The sequence below is a fragment of the Triticum dicoccoides genome, chromosome 6A (genome assembly GCF_002162155.2).
Source record: "Triticum dicoccoides isolate Atlit2015 ecotype Zavitan chromosome 6A, WEW_v2.0, whole genome shotgun sequence".
Lineage (NCBI taxonomy): Eukaryota > Viridiplantae > Streptophyta > Magnoliopsida > Poales > Poaceae > Triticum > Triticum dicoccoides.
Window position 1 is genome coordinate 124,146,872 of NC_041390.1, and position 13,992 is coordinate 124,160,863.

Below are 13,992 nucleotides of genomic sequence, written 5' to 3' on the forward strand. Positions count from 1 at the left end.
GCTATCTCAGTCATGTGCACTCCAGCCGTGACTCGGAGATTGAAATGGTCAAGCAGTTGCAGCTGAAGTACGAGGTACGGTCTTCCAAGTTATATTCTGCCAGCCCCCAAGTCTTCAGATTATGAGAAAACCGGAATGATCTGTAGATTTTATGATATAGGCTTAAACATTACCTTTAGATTTTTTTGGAGTTCAATAAAATAGAACAAAGCTTCACCTGTAGTCCCCAAGGGCCGGATCATTTGACCGTAAATGAGCCGGTTGTTCGAATTTTCATAACCGTCTCGTACCAAACTCAACAAATACTGTAGTCCGGCTTACCCTTGAGATAGTTGCCGAATATCATACATTAGCCCCCAAGTGCCAAGTGTTCTTACTTTGTAAAGTACTTGGGACTTGAAGTATAGTAGATTCATAAAAATTTGTTTTGGCATACATTAGCCCCCAAGTGTCAAGTGTCTTTGCAGTGCAAAGGCACTTGAGACTTAAATCTTGAACTTTGAGCTTTGATACACCTGTATATGTCTTGCAGAACGCCCTATGTGAATTGGGTTCGCAATTGACTGATGCCAAGACCCGGCTGGCGGATCAGGAGGCAGAAATCAAGGCTGCCGACTCCAAGCTTCAATTAAGTCTTAGTGAGACGGAAAAATTGAAAAATAGCTTGACTGCCAAGAAGAAAACCTGGGCTGAAGGGAAAACACTGCTGACACAACACGCCGAAAAGGCGGAAGCACCTCTTGAGGAGGTTACTACAGAGCTGACTAGTTTAAAGAACCGGGTATCTCAAATGGTGTCCGCCATCTTTGGTAAGCCATTTGTACTGACCGTTTGTACCTTATGCTGACCCGGAATATAAACCGCTGGTTGATCCTTTGTTTATAAAACATGTGCAGGCCCATGAAGCAAGAATTTGAGCCAACACAATGTGATTAAACTGAAGGCGGTGTATACCTTAGTAGAGCAATTGTACATTGGCGTAGAACGGGCACTTGCCGCTATTTCTCCTGCCAACCAAGGACCCAACCGGCGGAGTGATGTCTTAAAAAAGCTGTCAATCTTACTTGCCAGATTCCAAGAAGTTAAGCGATCCTGTGCCAGAGCCGGAGCTTTGACTGCCCTGAGCCGCTCCAAGGCTTGGGTGCCAGATCTAGACCCGGTGGATGTAGCCAGAGGATACCCCATGGTAAAGGAAGACAGGTCTCTATTTGAACAGGACGACTTCGTTGCTTGCGTGAGGGAGGTGAGACCTCAGGACACCATTTTCGGAGACGAAACAAACATCGATAAATACCAGCCGGGTTTAGATTTGGACAATAAGAAGATGGCGACTCCCTCCTACAAGGTGACCGACCTTATCCCGCCGGTTCGTCAACATACATTTGCTCCGGATGTTGATTCAGCCGGATTGATTGATGACGAAGCAGAATTTACTGCCTTGAACGGTTTTGACTGGTCAAAACCCAGCTTCTAATCAGAAGAAGGCGGCGAGCCGGCGAGGGAGGAGTGAAAACCATCTTCATGGGTTTTTCTTAAAAGCCTCGTAATAGATTAGCTGTGAAAACTCTGCATATTCTGCCTATGCCATCGCGCATAAAACACCGTGTGTTACTCTATGCTTTCTGATATTTAATATATGCATCATATTTATGGTTTTCCTTGCAATACTTCAACTCTGTTACTGTAGATAAAAAGGAAAAAAAACTGGCTTTGCGGCTTAGTACCTGTCGGTGTCAAAACCGGCGGATCTCGGGTAGGGGGTCCCGAACTATGCGTCTAGGCCGGATGGTAACAGGAGGCAAGGGACACGATGTTTTACCCAGGTTCGGCCCTCTTGATGGAGGTAAAACCCTACGTCCTGCTTAATTAATATTGATGATATGGTAGTGCAAGAGTAGATCTACCACGAGATCAGAGATGCTAAACCCTAGAAGCTAGCCTATGGTATGATTGTATGTTGTAGTTGTTGTCCTACGGACTAAAACCCTCTGGTTTATATAGACATCGGAGAGGCCTAGGGTTACACAAGGTCGGTTACAAAAGAGGAAATATCCATATCCGTATTGCCTAGCTTTCCTTCCACGCCAAGTAGAGTCCCATCTGGACACGAGATGAAGTCTTCTAACTTATATCTTCATAGTCCAACTGTCCGGCCAAAGGTTATAGTCCGGCTATCTGGACACCCCCTAATCCAGGACTCCCTCAGTAGCCCCTGAACCAGGCTTCAATGACGATGAGTCCGGCATGCAGATTGTCTTCAGCATTGCAAGGCAGGTTCCTCTCCAAATTCTGCGTACCTGTTTAAATAGTGTTCGGCTTCTTGTGAATGTTGCGCTCCTTGGCTTCCACGCCCAATAATGGCCACTTTCCATGTATCGAGCGAATGTAAAGAGCCAGGGTGTTTTTACTTTTACCCCCTAGCTATGCGAATGAGCTGTATATTAAAGAGACAAGGATTCAGATCCAAATCACACCATCCTCCCTTGGCGAGCCTTCATTGGAGCGCATCCGACAGAGATCCATTCCAACATGGCCGGTCGACGCAGCTCCTACTCTTGCCCCCCTAGCCCCATGCTCGAAGATTGGGAGAGATGTTCCATCCCGCGCGACAAATTAGTGATGCTTCAGGCCAAGGGATTTCTTCCCCCAGTATACATGGTCCCGGTTCGAGCCGGGCTCGCCACCTATAATGGCGGAGAGCAAGCGGAGAGCCTTCCAAATCCCTCCAAGGGAGAGCGGGTATGACTTGTCCCTCATTTGGTAAGAGGGATCGGATTTCCAGTTCATCCGTTTCTCCGAGGGCTCCTCGAGTTCTATGGCCTCCAGTTGCACAACCTTACGCCTACCTCCATATTGCATACCGCGGGCTTCGTAGCCCTTTGCGAGCTGTTTTTGGGCTGTGAGGCTCATTTTGCGTTGTGGAAAAAGCTGTTCTGCCTCGTGCCCCATTCTCAGGAGGGGTCAATATATCAAGTGGGCAGAGCCGAAGTGTGGCATATTGCCGGGACCAGATATCTATCCGGAACCCCAAAGAAGACGTCCGAAGACTGGCCTTCGGAATGGTTTTATATAGAAGATGTCCCCCTCCCGGACCCTATTCGAATCGGCCTCCCTGAGTTCGGCAACGCCCCTTTGAAGAAGTGCCAGAGCTGGCGTGCACGGAGCCCCCAGGAGGAAGATGATAGGGACGTTCTTTACCTGATGAGCCGGATAAGTTTGTTAGCTTGATCCGGATTGACCATGATCAAGGTCATGGCCACATTTATTATGTGGGGGGTGCAGCCGCTTCAGTATAGAGGCCACCCCATGTGGGATTTCAACGGGGAGGATGACGCTACCCGCTACGGCCGTAAAGGGCCGAAATCGGTTGCCGATCTAATAAAGATCTTATCCACTTTGTACAAGGGGGAAGAGGAGGAATTCCTCCGCGTCAATCCGCAGGGCGGATTTTCTATGTACAATCCTCCAAGTTGGGTAAGCGGACACTTTTTCTCGCCCATCCGTTTCACATTCCCATAGTTAAGTATTCAGTCTTGCGATTTCAATGCAGGAGCTGCGCCAGGCTATAAGGGAGATAAACAGCCCTCCTCCACAACCCAAGGACATGGAACAGTCCCTTGACCCGGCCTCCCAAGAGGATCCGGACATATCTGTGAAGCTGATTAATGGGGTATTTTACCAATTGAGCAATGACAACGCCCTAGTGGCCATTACGGTCGATTACCCTGGGCTACTTCCAGCCTCACAGGTAACTGAGACTGATGTCCCGGTATTTTGAAAAGGGATCCGTCCTTGCGTGTTTTTGATTAGCACATAACAACCGTGTTTCATAGGGGAGGTCCTCGAGGCAGAAGGCCGAGCCTGCGGCAACTAGCCAACAAGGGGCCACGAGGCCAGGCAGGCTGAAAAGACACGCAGTCCGGATTGAGACATTGGCGCAGCGGTACGGTGCGTCGTCTTGATTCCCAGACATTATTCTCATAGGCATACTAACGCCCATGCCTTCTTTTTAGGAAAAAGAGTGCTCGCTGGACTATATCCGGAGAGGCTACTAATCACGTCTCCACCAGCCAGGCTCCAAGGCAGGATTCAGAGGCGGGAACAAATACGAGGCATGCGTCGGGCGCTCCTCCGACAGAGGATGCGGATAGACTATCCGCCACCAATTCCGAGGTGGAAAGTGCCATGAACCACGGGCGTCGCCGGACTGTTCTTCGTGACGCTTGTTTCTCCCAAGAGGCACTGGATGCCTTCAACTAGGGAGATGCGTACCTCCGTGCCGCTCAAAATGGTCTAGCCAGAGCCACGGAGCAGTATGTAAAAGACATACGGGTAAGAAAATTTGGTGATTATATATATCAGTAGCCCCTGAGACTTGAAAGAGTTAGAATAACTGATTTAAGGATCATTTGTTATGCAGATTCTTACAGAAAAGAATACCCAACTGTCCCAGGAGCTGGAAGGGTGTAAAGCCCAACTTCAGGCCGCACTAGCCGCAGCAGGGGAGCCCAAAGAGACCCCCTCTGGTAATATATCCTTTAAGTGAGAAGTATCATATAAAGTGCGGTGTATATGCAGATCTGACGGTAAAATTGCAGATGACGCTGGAGTAAATCCGGATAAACAACAGCTCCTACGCCAGCTAAAGGCCGGTGAGAGCGTGCTTACGAGGGTGAGGCAGGAGAAGAATGATCTCCTAGATGCCAACACCAAGCTGGGCGTGGAACTGAAGGATGTTCGTGCCCAACTGTCGGACTCCGTTAAGGAGAATCGGCGGCTTTGACGCGGCATATTTAGTAAGTACTTGAACGAACTTTGAAAAAGAGTTCGGCGAGGAAGTTGGCTGACAGAGTTATGTCTGTAGGTATGCTAACAGGTCGTCCTGCGGAGGAAATGCCCGGTTCTACGGGTGACCTTCTTCCCGAGCTCTCACAACTGCACGAACGAGTTCGGCAGGTGATGCAAGGCATCGCCCAGGCCTTGTGGCCATCCTTCTCCATGCCCGAAGGCCTGGGAGAGCTTGCAGAGAAGCTGAAGGGAGCGCAGCGGCGCTTCCGATTATGGAAGATATTGACCTGCCGTCAGGGCGCCAGGGAAGCCTGGGCCATGGTGAAGACGCGGTACACGAAGGCTGATCCAAACCACATGGCCGAGGTCGGACCTGTGGGGCCTGATGGGAAGGAGATCCATGTGAGCTTAGTGTACGGCCAAGTAGAATTGGAGGCAAAGTATTCCCAATAGGACTGTAGACTAGACAGCCTATTGGACGGTATTGAAGAGGAATTCAACCAGTCAAATTGACTATGTAATTTAAAGTGACATGTATAATGCCTTCTAGATGGATTGTAGATCGTTTGTCATGGCGGACCTTTTCGCTTCGACCTCGGGACCCGACGGTCCGGAGTGTGTCCGAATACCCTCTCGGTTATGTAAGAACCGGGGCATGCATGGAGACCAGGCGTAGGGGTCATTAGTGCTTGAACAGACAAGTGCCCAACTAGTTATGTTATATAACATGGTTAGTAAGAAACATCATCCAGGGAGAATAGTTCCGTTAGGGGTTCCTTTCCCTGGGAGGCATGCCCTAAAGTGCATGTCCGGACTGCGAGAAGAGACGCAGAAAAAACATCTGGGGGCGGATAAGTAAATAAGTGAAAAATCATCTTTAGTTCACCGACCGAATATTCCCTTAAGAACCTAGCTTTCTGCTTCACCCAGTCTGAGGTACACATCTGGCTGACCCGGTGGTAACAATCGCAAAGGTGCTCCCCTTATGCCCTAGCCGAATTAACGGGAACATAGGGCATAAATACAAGAGCCAGGCAACCCAGCTTGGCCAAAACTTAAGTCATATCGATGCATATAATGGTGAATAAAGGGTACATGCGGAAGGATGACACATGTGTTGGGCATAAAGCCCGTATGAATACGCTTCTGTTAAAGAAGCCTCCAGGTATAATGAGCGCGGATAGCACATCAGTTGCGTGCAAACAAGGCATGAATGGGCCCCTAAAGACTGTGAGGGAGAAGAGAGGGAGAAGGAGAAAAATATAAGACAGACAGTGTATAAAAAATGGACAGAGGAAGGAGACAAACACAGAGTCCAGCGTTAGGCGTAGAATCTTCGGAGTCGGGCTGCGTTCTATGGGTTCGGCTCGAGTCGATTATCCGATGCATCCCACAGACGGTACGCTCCACCAGTCAGGACTTGGTCAATGATGAAGGGACCTTCCCATTTGGGCTTGAGTTTGTCCTTTTTCTTATCCGGCAGGCGTAGAACTAACTCGCCAACATTGTAGGTTTTGGCCCGTACTTCTCTGCTTTGGTATCTTCGAGCCTGCTGTTGATAGAATGCGGAACGGGCTTTTGCCACGTAACGCTCCTTCTCCAAGGCATCCAAACTGTCCTGCCGATCGAGCTCGGCTTCTCTTTATTCATACACGCGCACTTGAGGTGAGTCATGAATTATGTCGCAGGGCAGAACCGCCTCTGCGTCGTATACCATAAAGAATGGTGTGTATCGGGTAGTGCGATTCGGCGTGGTCCGCAGCCCCTAGAGTATGGAGTCGAGCTCCTCTACCCAATGCGTGTTAGATTCCTTGAGGGACCGCACTAATTTGGGTTTGATGCCGCTCATGATAAGACCATTTGTTCGCTCGACCTGACCGTTAGTTTGTGGGTGATCGACTGAAGCATAATCAAGCTTGATGCCCATGTTTTTGCACCAGAGTTTTACTTCGTCGGCCGTAAAGTTCGTGCCGTTATCAGTGATGATGCTATGGGGGACGCCGTAACGGTGTACGACCCCGGATATGAAGTCTATCACCGGTCCGGATTCGGCCGTCTTAACAGGCTTGGCTTCTATCCATTTGGTGAACTTATCCACCATGACCAGTAAGTATTTTTGCTTGTGGGTTCCTCCTTTAAGGGGTCCAACCATGTCAAGCCCCCAGACCGCGAAGGGCCAGGTGATGGGGATAGTATGGAGGGCGGTGGGTGGCATATGGCTTTGGTTTGCAAAAAGCTGGCAACCAGCACAACGTTGGACTAAGTCCTGGGCGTCTGCCCGGGCCGTCGGCCAATAAAAGCCTGTACGGAAGGCCTTACTTACAAGGGCCCAGGCTGCAGCGTGGTGACCGCTAAGTCTGGCATGAATTTCCGCCGGAACATTCCGCCCTTCCTCTTTGGAGATGCACCTTTGAAGGACTCCGGTGGTGCTTTTCTTATAAAGCTCTCCCTCATGGACTTTATAGGCTTTAGATCGCCGCACTATGTAGCGTGCCTCATTTTGGTCCTCAGGAAGTTCCTTCCTAGTTGGGTAGGCTAGGAATGGTTCTGTCCATGGGGCGATGATCGCCATTATGACGTGGGCTGAAGATGTTATTTCGTTGGTAGAGCCTCCAATTGTGTCAGAATGTTTGGTGTCGGGCAGTGTGGTTGGGTCCGGGCTGTTATTTACGGGTTCCCCTTCCCATACTACAGATGGTTTGAACAGCCTCTCCAAGAATATGTTGGGGGGACGGCGTCGCGTTTTGCGCCAATGCATGCCAGGACATCTGCTGCCTGATTGTTTTCCTGGGCTATATGGTGAAATTCAAGACCCTCGACTCGAGCTTACATTTTTAGGACGGTGTTGTGATAATCTGCCATTTTCGAATCCTTGGCGTCAAAGTCTCCATTTATTTGAGATATTGCAAGGTTCGAATCCCACACACCTCTAGGCGTTGAATGCCCATGGATACTGCCATCCGAAGACCATGTAAAAGGGCCTCATATTCGGCTGCGTTGTTGGAGTCCGTATACATTATCTGGAGTACGTATTGAACTGTATCTCCTGTTGGGGACGTCAAAATGATGCCAGCCCCTAGTCCAGCCAACATTTTGGAGCCGTCGAAGTGCATGATCCAGTTGGAATATGTGTCGTACTCTTTAGGGAGTTCGGCTTCCGTTCATTCGGCGACGAAGTCGGCCAAAACATGCGACTTAATAGCTCACTGTGGCTTGTAAGTTATGTCGAACGGGAGGAGCTCAATGGCCTATTTGGCAATCTGGCCTGTCGCGTCGCGGTTGTTTATAATATCGTTAAGTGGTACTTCCGAGGCTACCATTATCGAACACTCTTGAAAGTAGTGTCGCAGCTTCCGGGATGCCATAAATACTGCATACGCTATCTTTTGATAATGCGGGTACCGTGACCTGCATGGAGTAAGGACAGTGGACACATAGTAAACCGGCTTTTGAAGGGGGAATTTGTGTCCGTCCGTCTCTCGTTCGATGATAAGAACTGCGCTTACAACTTGATGAGTTGCCGCAATGTATAATAGCATTGGTTCGCCAATGTTTGGCGCGGCCAGGACTGGGTTTGTTGCCAATATGGCTTTTATTTCGTCGAGTCCGGCCGTGGCCGCATCCGTCCACCCGAAGTGTTCGGTGCGCCGGAGGAGGCGATAAAGGGGTAATGCCTTTTCTCCCAAGTGGGAGATAAAGCGGCTTAGAGCCGCCACGCATCCAGTCAATTTTTGTATTTGTTTGAGGTCCTTTGGGATGTCCAATTGTGACAGAGCTCGGATCTTGGCTGGATTTGCTTCAATTCCTCTACCGGATACAATGAAGCCGAAGAGCTTTCCGGCCGGTACGTCGAAAACGCATTTTTCCGGGTTGAGCTTGATGTCGTATGTTTGGAGGTTATCAAATGTGAGCCTCAAATCGTCTACTAGAGATTCTACATGCTTGGTTTTGACGACCACGTCATCTACATACGCCTCCACTGTTTTGCCGATCTGGTTTGCCAGACATGTCTGAATCATGCGTTGATATGTTGCGCCAGCGTTTTTGAGCTCGAAGGGCATTGTGTTGAAGCAGAACGGGCCGTATGGTGTGATGAACGTCGTTGCGGCTTGGTCTGGCTCTGCCATCTTAATTTTATGGTAGCCGGAGTATGCGTCGAGGAAACACAATGAATCGTGTCCTGCGGTAGTGTCGATAATTTGGTCGATGCGGGGGAGGGGGAAGGGATCCTTTGGGCAAGCCTTGTTGAGGTCTTTAAAATCGACGCACAAGCGCCAAGATTTGTCCTTCTTTGGTACCATCACCAGGTTTTCTAGCCAGCCCGGATGATTTATGTCTCTGATGAATCCGGCCTCCGGTAGCTTGGCTAGTTCCTCTCCCATGGCTTGTCTTTTAGGTTCGGAGAAACGCCGAAGAGCCTGCTTGACTGGCTTGAATCCTTTTAGGATATTTGGGCTGTGCTCAGCCAGCCTGCGTGGGATTCCTGGCATGTCTGAAGGGTGCCAGGAAAAGATGTCCCAGTTCTCACATAGGAACTCTCATAGTGCGGCGTCTACATCAGGGTTTAATTGTGCCCCGATGGAAGCTGTTTTTGTAGGGTCCGTTGGATGGACTTGGAATTTGACTATTTTGTCCGCCGGTTTAAAGGAGGTGGACTTGGATCTTTTATCGAGTATCACGTCGTCCCTATTCACCATGGAGCGCAGCGCAGTCAGTTCCTCGGCCGCTAGGGCTTCGGATAGTGCCTCGAGGGCCAGTGCGGCTGTCTTATTTTTGGTGCGGAGTGCTATGTCTGGATCACTAGCAAGAGTGATGATTCCGATGGGCTCGGGCATTTTGAGCTTCATGTACCCGTAATGAGGTATAGCTTGGAAGATTGCAAACGCCTCCCACCCTAATAGAGTGTGGTATCCGCTACTGAACGGGGCCACATGGAACGCGACCTCTTATGACCTGTAATTATCCGGCGTGCCGAACACCACATCTAGTGTGATTTTTCCTGTACAGCGCACTTCCCGACTAGGGAATATTCCTCTAAAGGTTGTGCTGCTTTGCTCAATGCGGTTCCAGTCTATTTCCATTTTTTGAAGGGTTTCCTCATAAATGAGGTTCAATCTGCTGCCGCCGTCCATGAGTACCTTGGTGAGTCGAAAGCCGTCCACTATCGGACTGAGAACCAATGCAGCTGGTGCTCGGGCTATTTGGAATTTAGGTTCGTCACTGGCATTAAAAGTAATAGCCGTGTCACTCCATGGGTTTATTGTTGCCACATGGTAGACTTCGGCAAGGCTGCGGAGTGTTCGTTTTTGCATATTATTTGATGCGAAAGTCTCGAAGACTGTTAATACCGTACTGGTATCCCTGGGCAGGTGCTCTGTGGCTTCTGGGGTTAGAAGATCTTCACCACTTTTGGCCACCTGCCGGAGTATCCAACATGCTCTAAGGCTATGAGTTGGTGTGGCGCCCTCTGCACTGTGAATTTTACAGGGTCCATTGAGCCATGCCTCCAGTACGGTTCCATGCCCTCTAGAGGGTTTTTGCTTTTTGGCGTTTAACCCGGGTATCTGGCGATAATGTACCCTTTTATTTCGGACTGGGTTTGTATTCAGGGCCAGATTGTCCCAAAATTTTATTTCGGTTTTCCAGGCACTTTCCATCACACAGTACTTTTGGTACTATGGACGCCAAGTCGTCAAAGCATGTAATTTTGCGGCGACTTATGACATTGAGGATTCCCTTGTCCGTGCAATTATTACAGAAGAATGAAATTGCGTCTTCCTCGTGGCAGTCCTTTATCATGTTCATGACCAGGAGGAATCTGGCCCAGTAATGATGTACTATTTCTTTGGGCTCTTGCCTAATTTGGGGTAGATCGCTTATGTTTGGGTGGGTGGGTGGGATTGAATCCGAAACCTCAACCAATCTGAGACTCAGGGGCCAAGGAGTTTCCGAACTCGGAAGTTTGGATTTTTGGATGTTTTCCACTGAATCTAGCACGCTGCCTGACTCTAGGTTCAAATCTTGAGTGACGTCCTCCCCTCCGCGGGTATCCGGCTTGGAGGTATCGGGAATCCGGACATAGCTAGTCCTTAAGATAGATGAAGGGTCGCCGCATTGTTCCTCCACCACTGCAATGTGATGGGTGACCTGGGGAGAGTTGATCTCTCTCAGATCGGGTTTAGACCCAATCTGATCGTAGTCTGTAGCGATTCCCAGGGCGGCAATGTGATCCAAGAGCTCGTTTAGGGAAAAGAGCTCCATTGGATCTAACTGCTCGGCGATTTCCGAGTTGATGTGAAGTTTGTTTTTGATGACCCGAGAAGTCATCGTCGACGCAGCGGCCGAACAGGCGGTCACAAGAAAACCACCTAGTCGGAGAGTTTGGCCGATAGCCAAAGCTCCCTTAGCAACAGTGCCGTCTTTAAAGACGGGATGAGGCATCCTTCCTGACGGCGACGGCACAGCAAAACTCTCAATGAATGCACCAATGTCGGTGTCAAAACCGGCGGATCTCGGGTAGGGGGTCCCGAACTGTGCGTCTAGGCCGGATGGTAACAGGAGGCAGGGGACATGATGTTTTACCCAGGTTCGGGCCCTCTTGATGGAGGTAAAACCCTACGTCCTGCTTGATTAATATTGATGATATGGGTAGTACAAGAGTAGATCTACCATGAGATCAGAGAGGCTAAACCCTAGAAGCTAGCCTATTGTATGATTGTATGTTGTAGTTGTTGTCCTACGGACTAAAACCCTTCGGTTTATATAGACATCGGAGAGGGCTAGGCTTACACAAGGTCGGTTACAAAGGAGGAAATATCCATATCCGTATTGCCTAGCTTGCCTTCCATGCCAAGTAGAGTCCCATCCGGACACGAGACGAAGTCTTCAAACTTATATCTTCATAGTCCAACAGTCCGGCCAAAGGTTATAGTCGGGCTATCCGGACACCCCCTAATCCACGACTCCCTTAGTACCAAACGGGTCAGAACACCAGGTTTATAGCCAATATTTTTATCATAGTAAAAAACAGAACCAGAAAAAAGAAAACAAGGCTGAAATAACCTTTGATTAATACATAAAGCAACTGTTCATAAACAATAGCCACACCTGTACCTTTGATCTCCGGACCACCGGTTTAAAGGACCTGGGTGATGAAGTTGATAATCCAGTATTTTTTGAGAAGTCAATGCTTCTGAATACTTAATGATTATCATGCCTTGGCGGCTTGTTGTCAAATAGTCCAGCCGGTGAAAAGACCATGCTGATTATTTGTGAAATTCATACAACAAAAATCCAATAAGGCAAATAACAGGTGTTAAACAAAATTAACCTTGTAATTAAAGGTTGGGGGTTTCTGATTCGAATACGATTAGTAAACCGGACCAAAGGGGTTAAGCTAAGGTTCGAATACGACCATATAGTCCCCAGTGGCTTTGGCATTGCACCAATCAAGAGGGTACCGGCAGCTATGTTTTCTTTGGTTCGAATATGACCTATGTTTGAACAGGAAGCCCCCAAATGACCTTGAGAGGTTTTTAACAACCCTGATTCGAATATGATCCAAGTCGGACCCAAAAGGGGTTAAGTTGTGATTCGGATACGATCAAGAAGCCCCCTAGTGAGTTTGGCTTTGAGCTGATCAAAAGGGTTACGACAGCTATGTTCTCTTTGGTTCGAGTACGACCTATGTTTGAACAGGAAGCCCCCAAGTGACCATGATAGTTGCAGCTAGATTCGAATACGATCATAAGCCGGACCAAAAAAGGTGAGACTTGATTCAAATATGATCAGTTCCTTAATAGTCATTTGAAAAATAGTAGTAAAAATAATAAAGATGCGTAATATTTCTGAAAAGGAAAGAGACCGATGGTCCTGCTTTATTACTTATCATAATATATACAACCTTAAAGTATGTACATGATGAGAGTCGGTGGCTCACGTGTAGTATGGCCGGAGTTGAGCAATGGTCCACGGCCGGCGGGTCTCCTCTTCCGACTTACGTGAGTCTTTGTGCTCTCGAACGTCAATGAGGTAATATGACCCGTTGTTTAAGTTCTTGCTGACCACAAAGGGTACTTCCCAAGGTGGGGATAGCTTGTGTGCATCTGATAGATCCTGGATGAGCCGGAGCACCAAGTCACCTTCTTGAAAAGTCCTGGACTTAACCCGACGGTTGTGATAACAACGCAGGTCTTGTTGATAAATTGATGATCGAGCCGCTGCGAAGTCTCTTTCCTCATCTAACAAGTCAAGTGCATCTTGCCTGGCTTGTTCATTGTTAGCTTCAACATAAGCCGCCACACGGGGCGAGTCATGACGGATGTCACTAGGCAACACAGCTTCCACTCCATAAACCATTAAGAAAGGTGTATAACCTGTAGACCTGTTAGGGGTGGTGTTGATACTCCATAGCACTGAGGGTAGCTCCTCTACCCAACAACCCGGTGTTCGCTGCAAGGGAACCATAAGCCGGGGCTTAAGACCTTTTAAGATTTCTTGATTTTCTCTCTCAGCTTGACCATTGGATTGAGGATGGGCTACAGAAGAAACATCAAGCTGGATATGCTCGCGCTGACAGAACTCCTCCACGGCCCCTTGGGATAGATTAGTGCCATTGTCAGTGATAATGATGTGTGGAAAACCAAAACGGAAAATCACCTTTTTCATGAACTGAACCGTTGTGGCCGCATCACACTTACTCACTGGTTCTGCCTCAACCCACTTTGTGAATTTGTCAACTGCCACTAAAAGATGTGTCTTTTTATCCTTAGACCTTTTGAAAGGCCCAACCATGTCAAGCCCCCAGACCGCAAACGGCCAAGTGATGGGAATCATCCACAGCTCTTGAGCCGGCACATGTGCTCATCGCGCAAATTTTTGACATCCATCACATCTACTGACCAGATCTTCTGCATCAGCGTGAGACGTCAACCAGTAAAAACCATGATGAAAAGCTTTGTCCACCAGAGATTTTGACCCGGCATGATGACCACAATCGCCATCATGGATCTCACGAAGTATTTCTTGGCCTTCTTCAGGGGAAACACACCGCTGAAACGCTCTAGAGACGGTGCGATGGTATAGTTCTCCGTTAGAAATCGTCATTGACTTAGACCGCCGGGTTATCTGTCGGGCCAAGGTCTCATCCGCTGGCATCTCGCCCCGGGTCATGTAAGCCAAGAACGGCATTGTCCAATCTAGGAT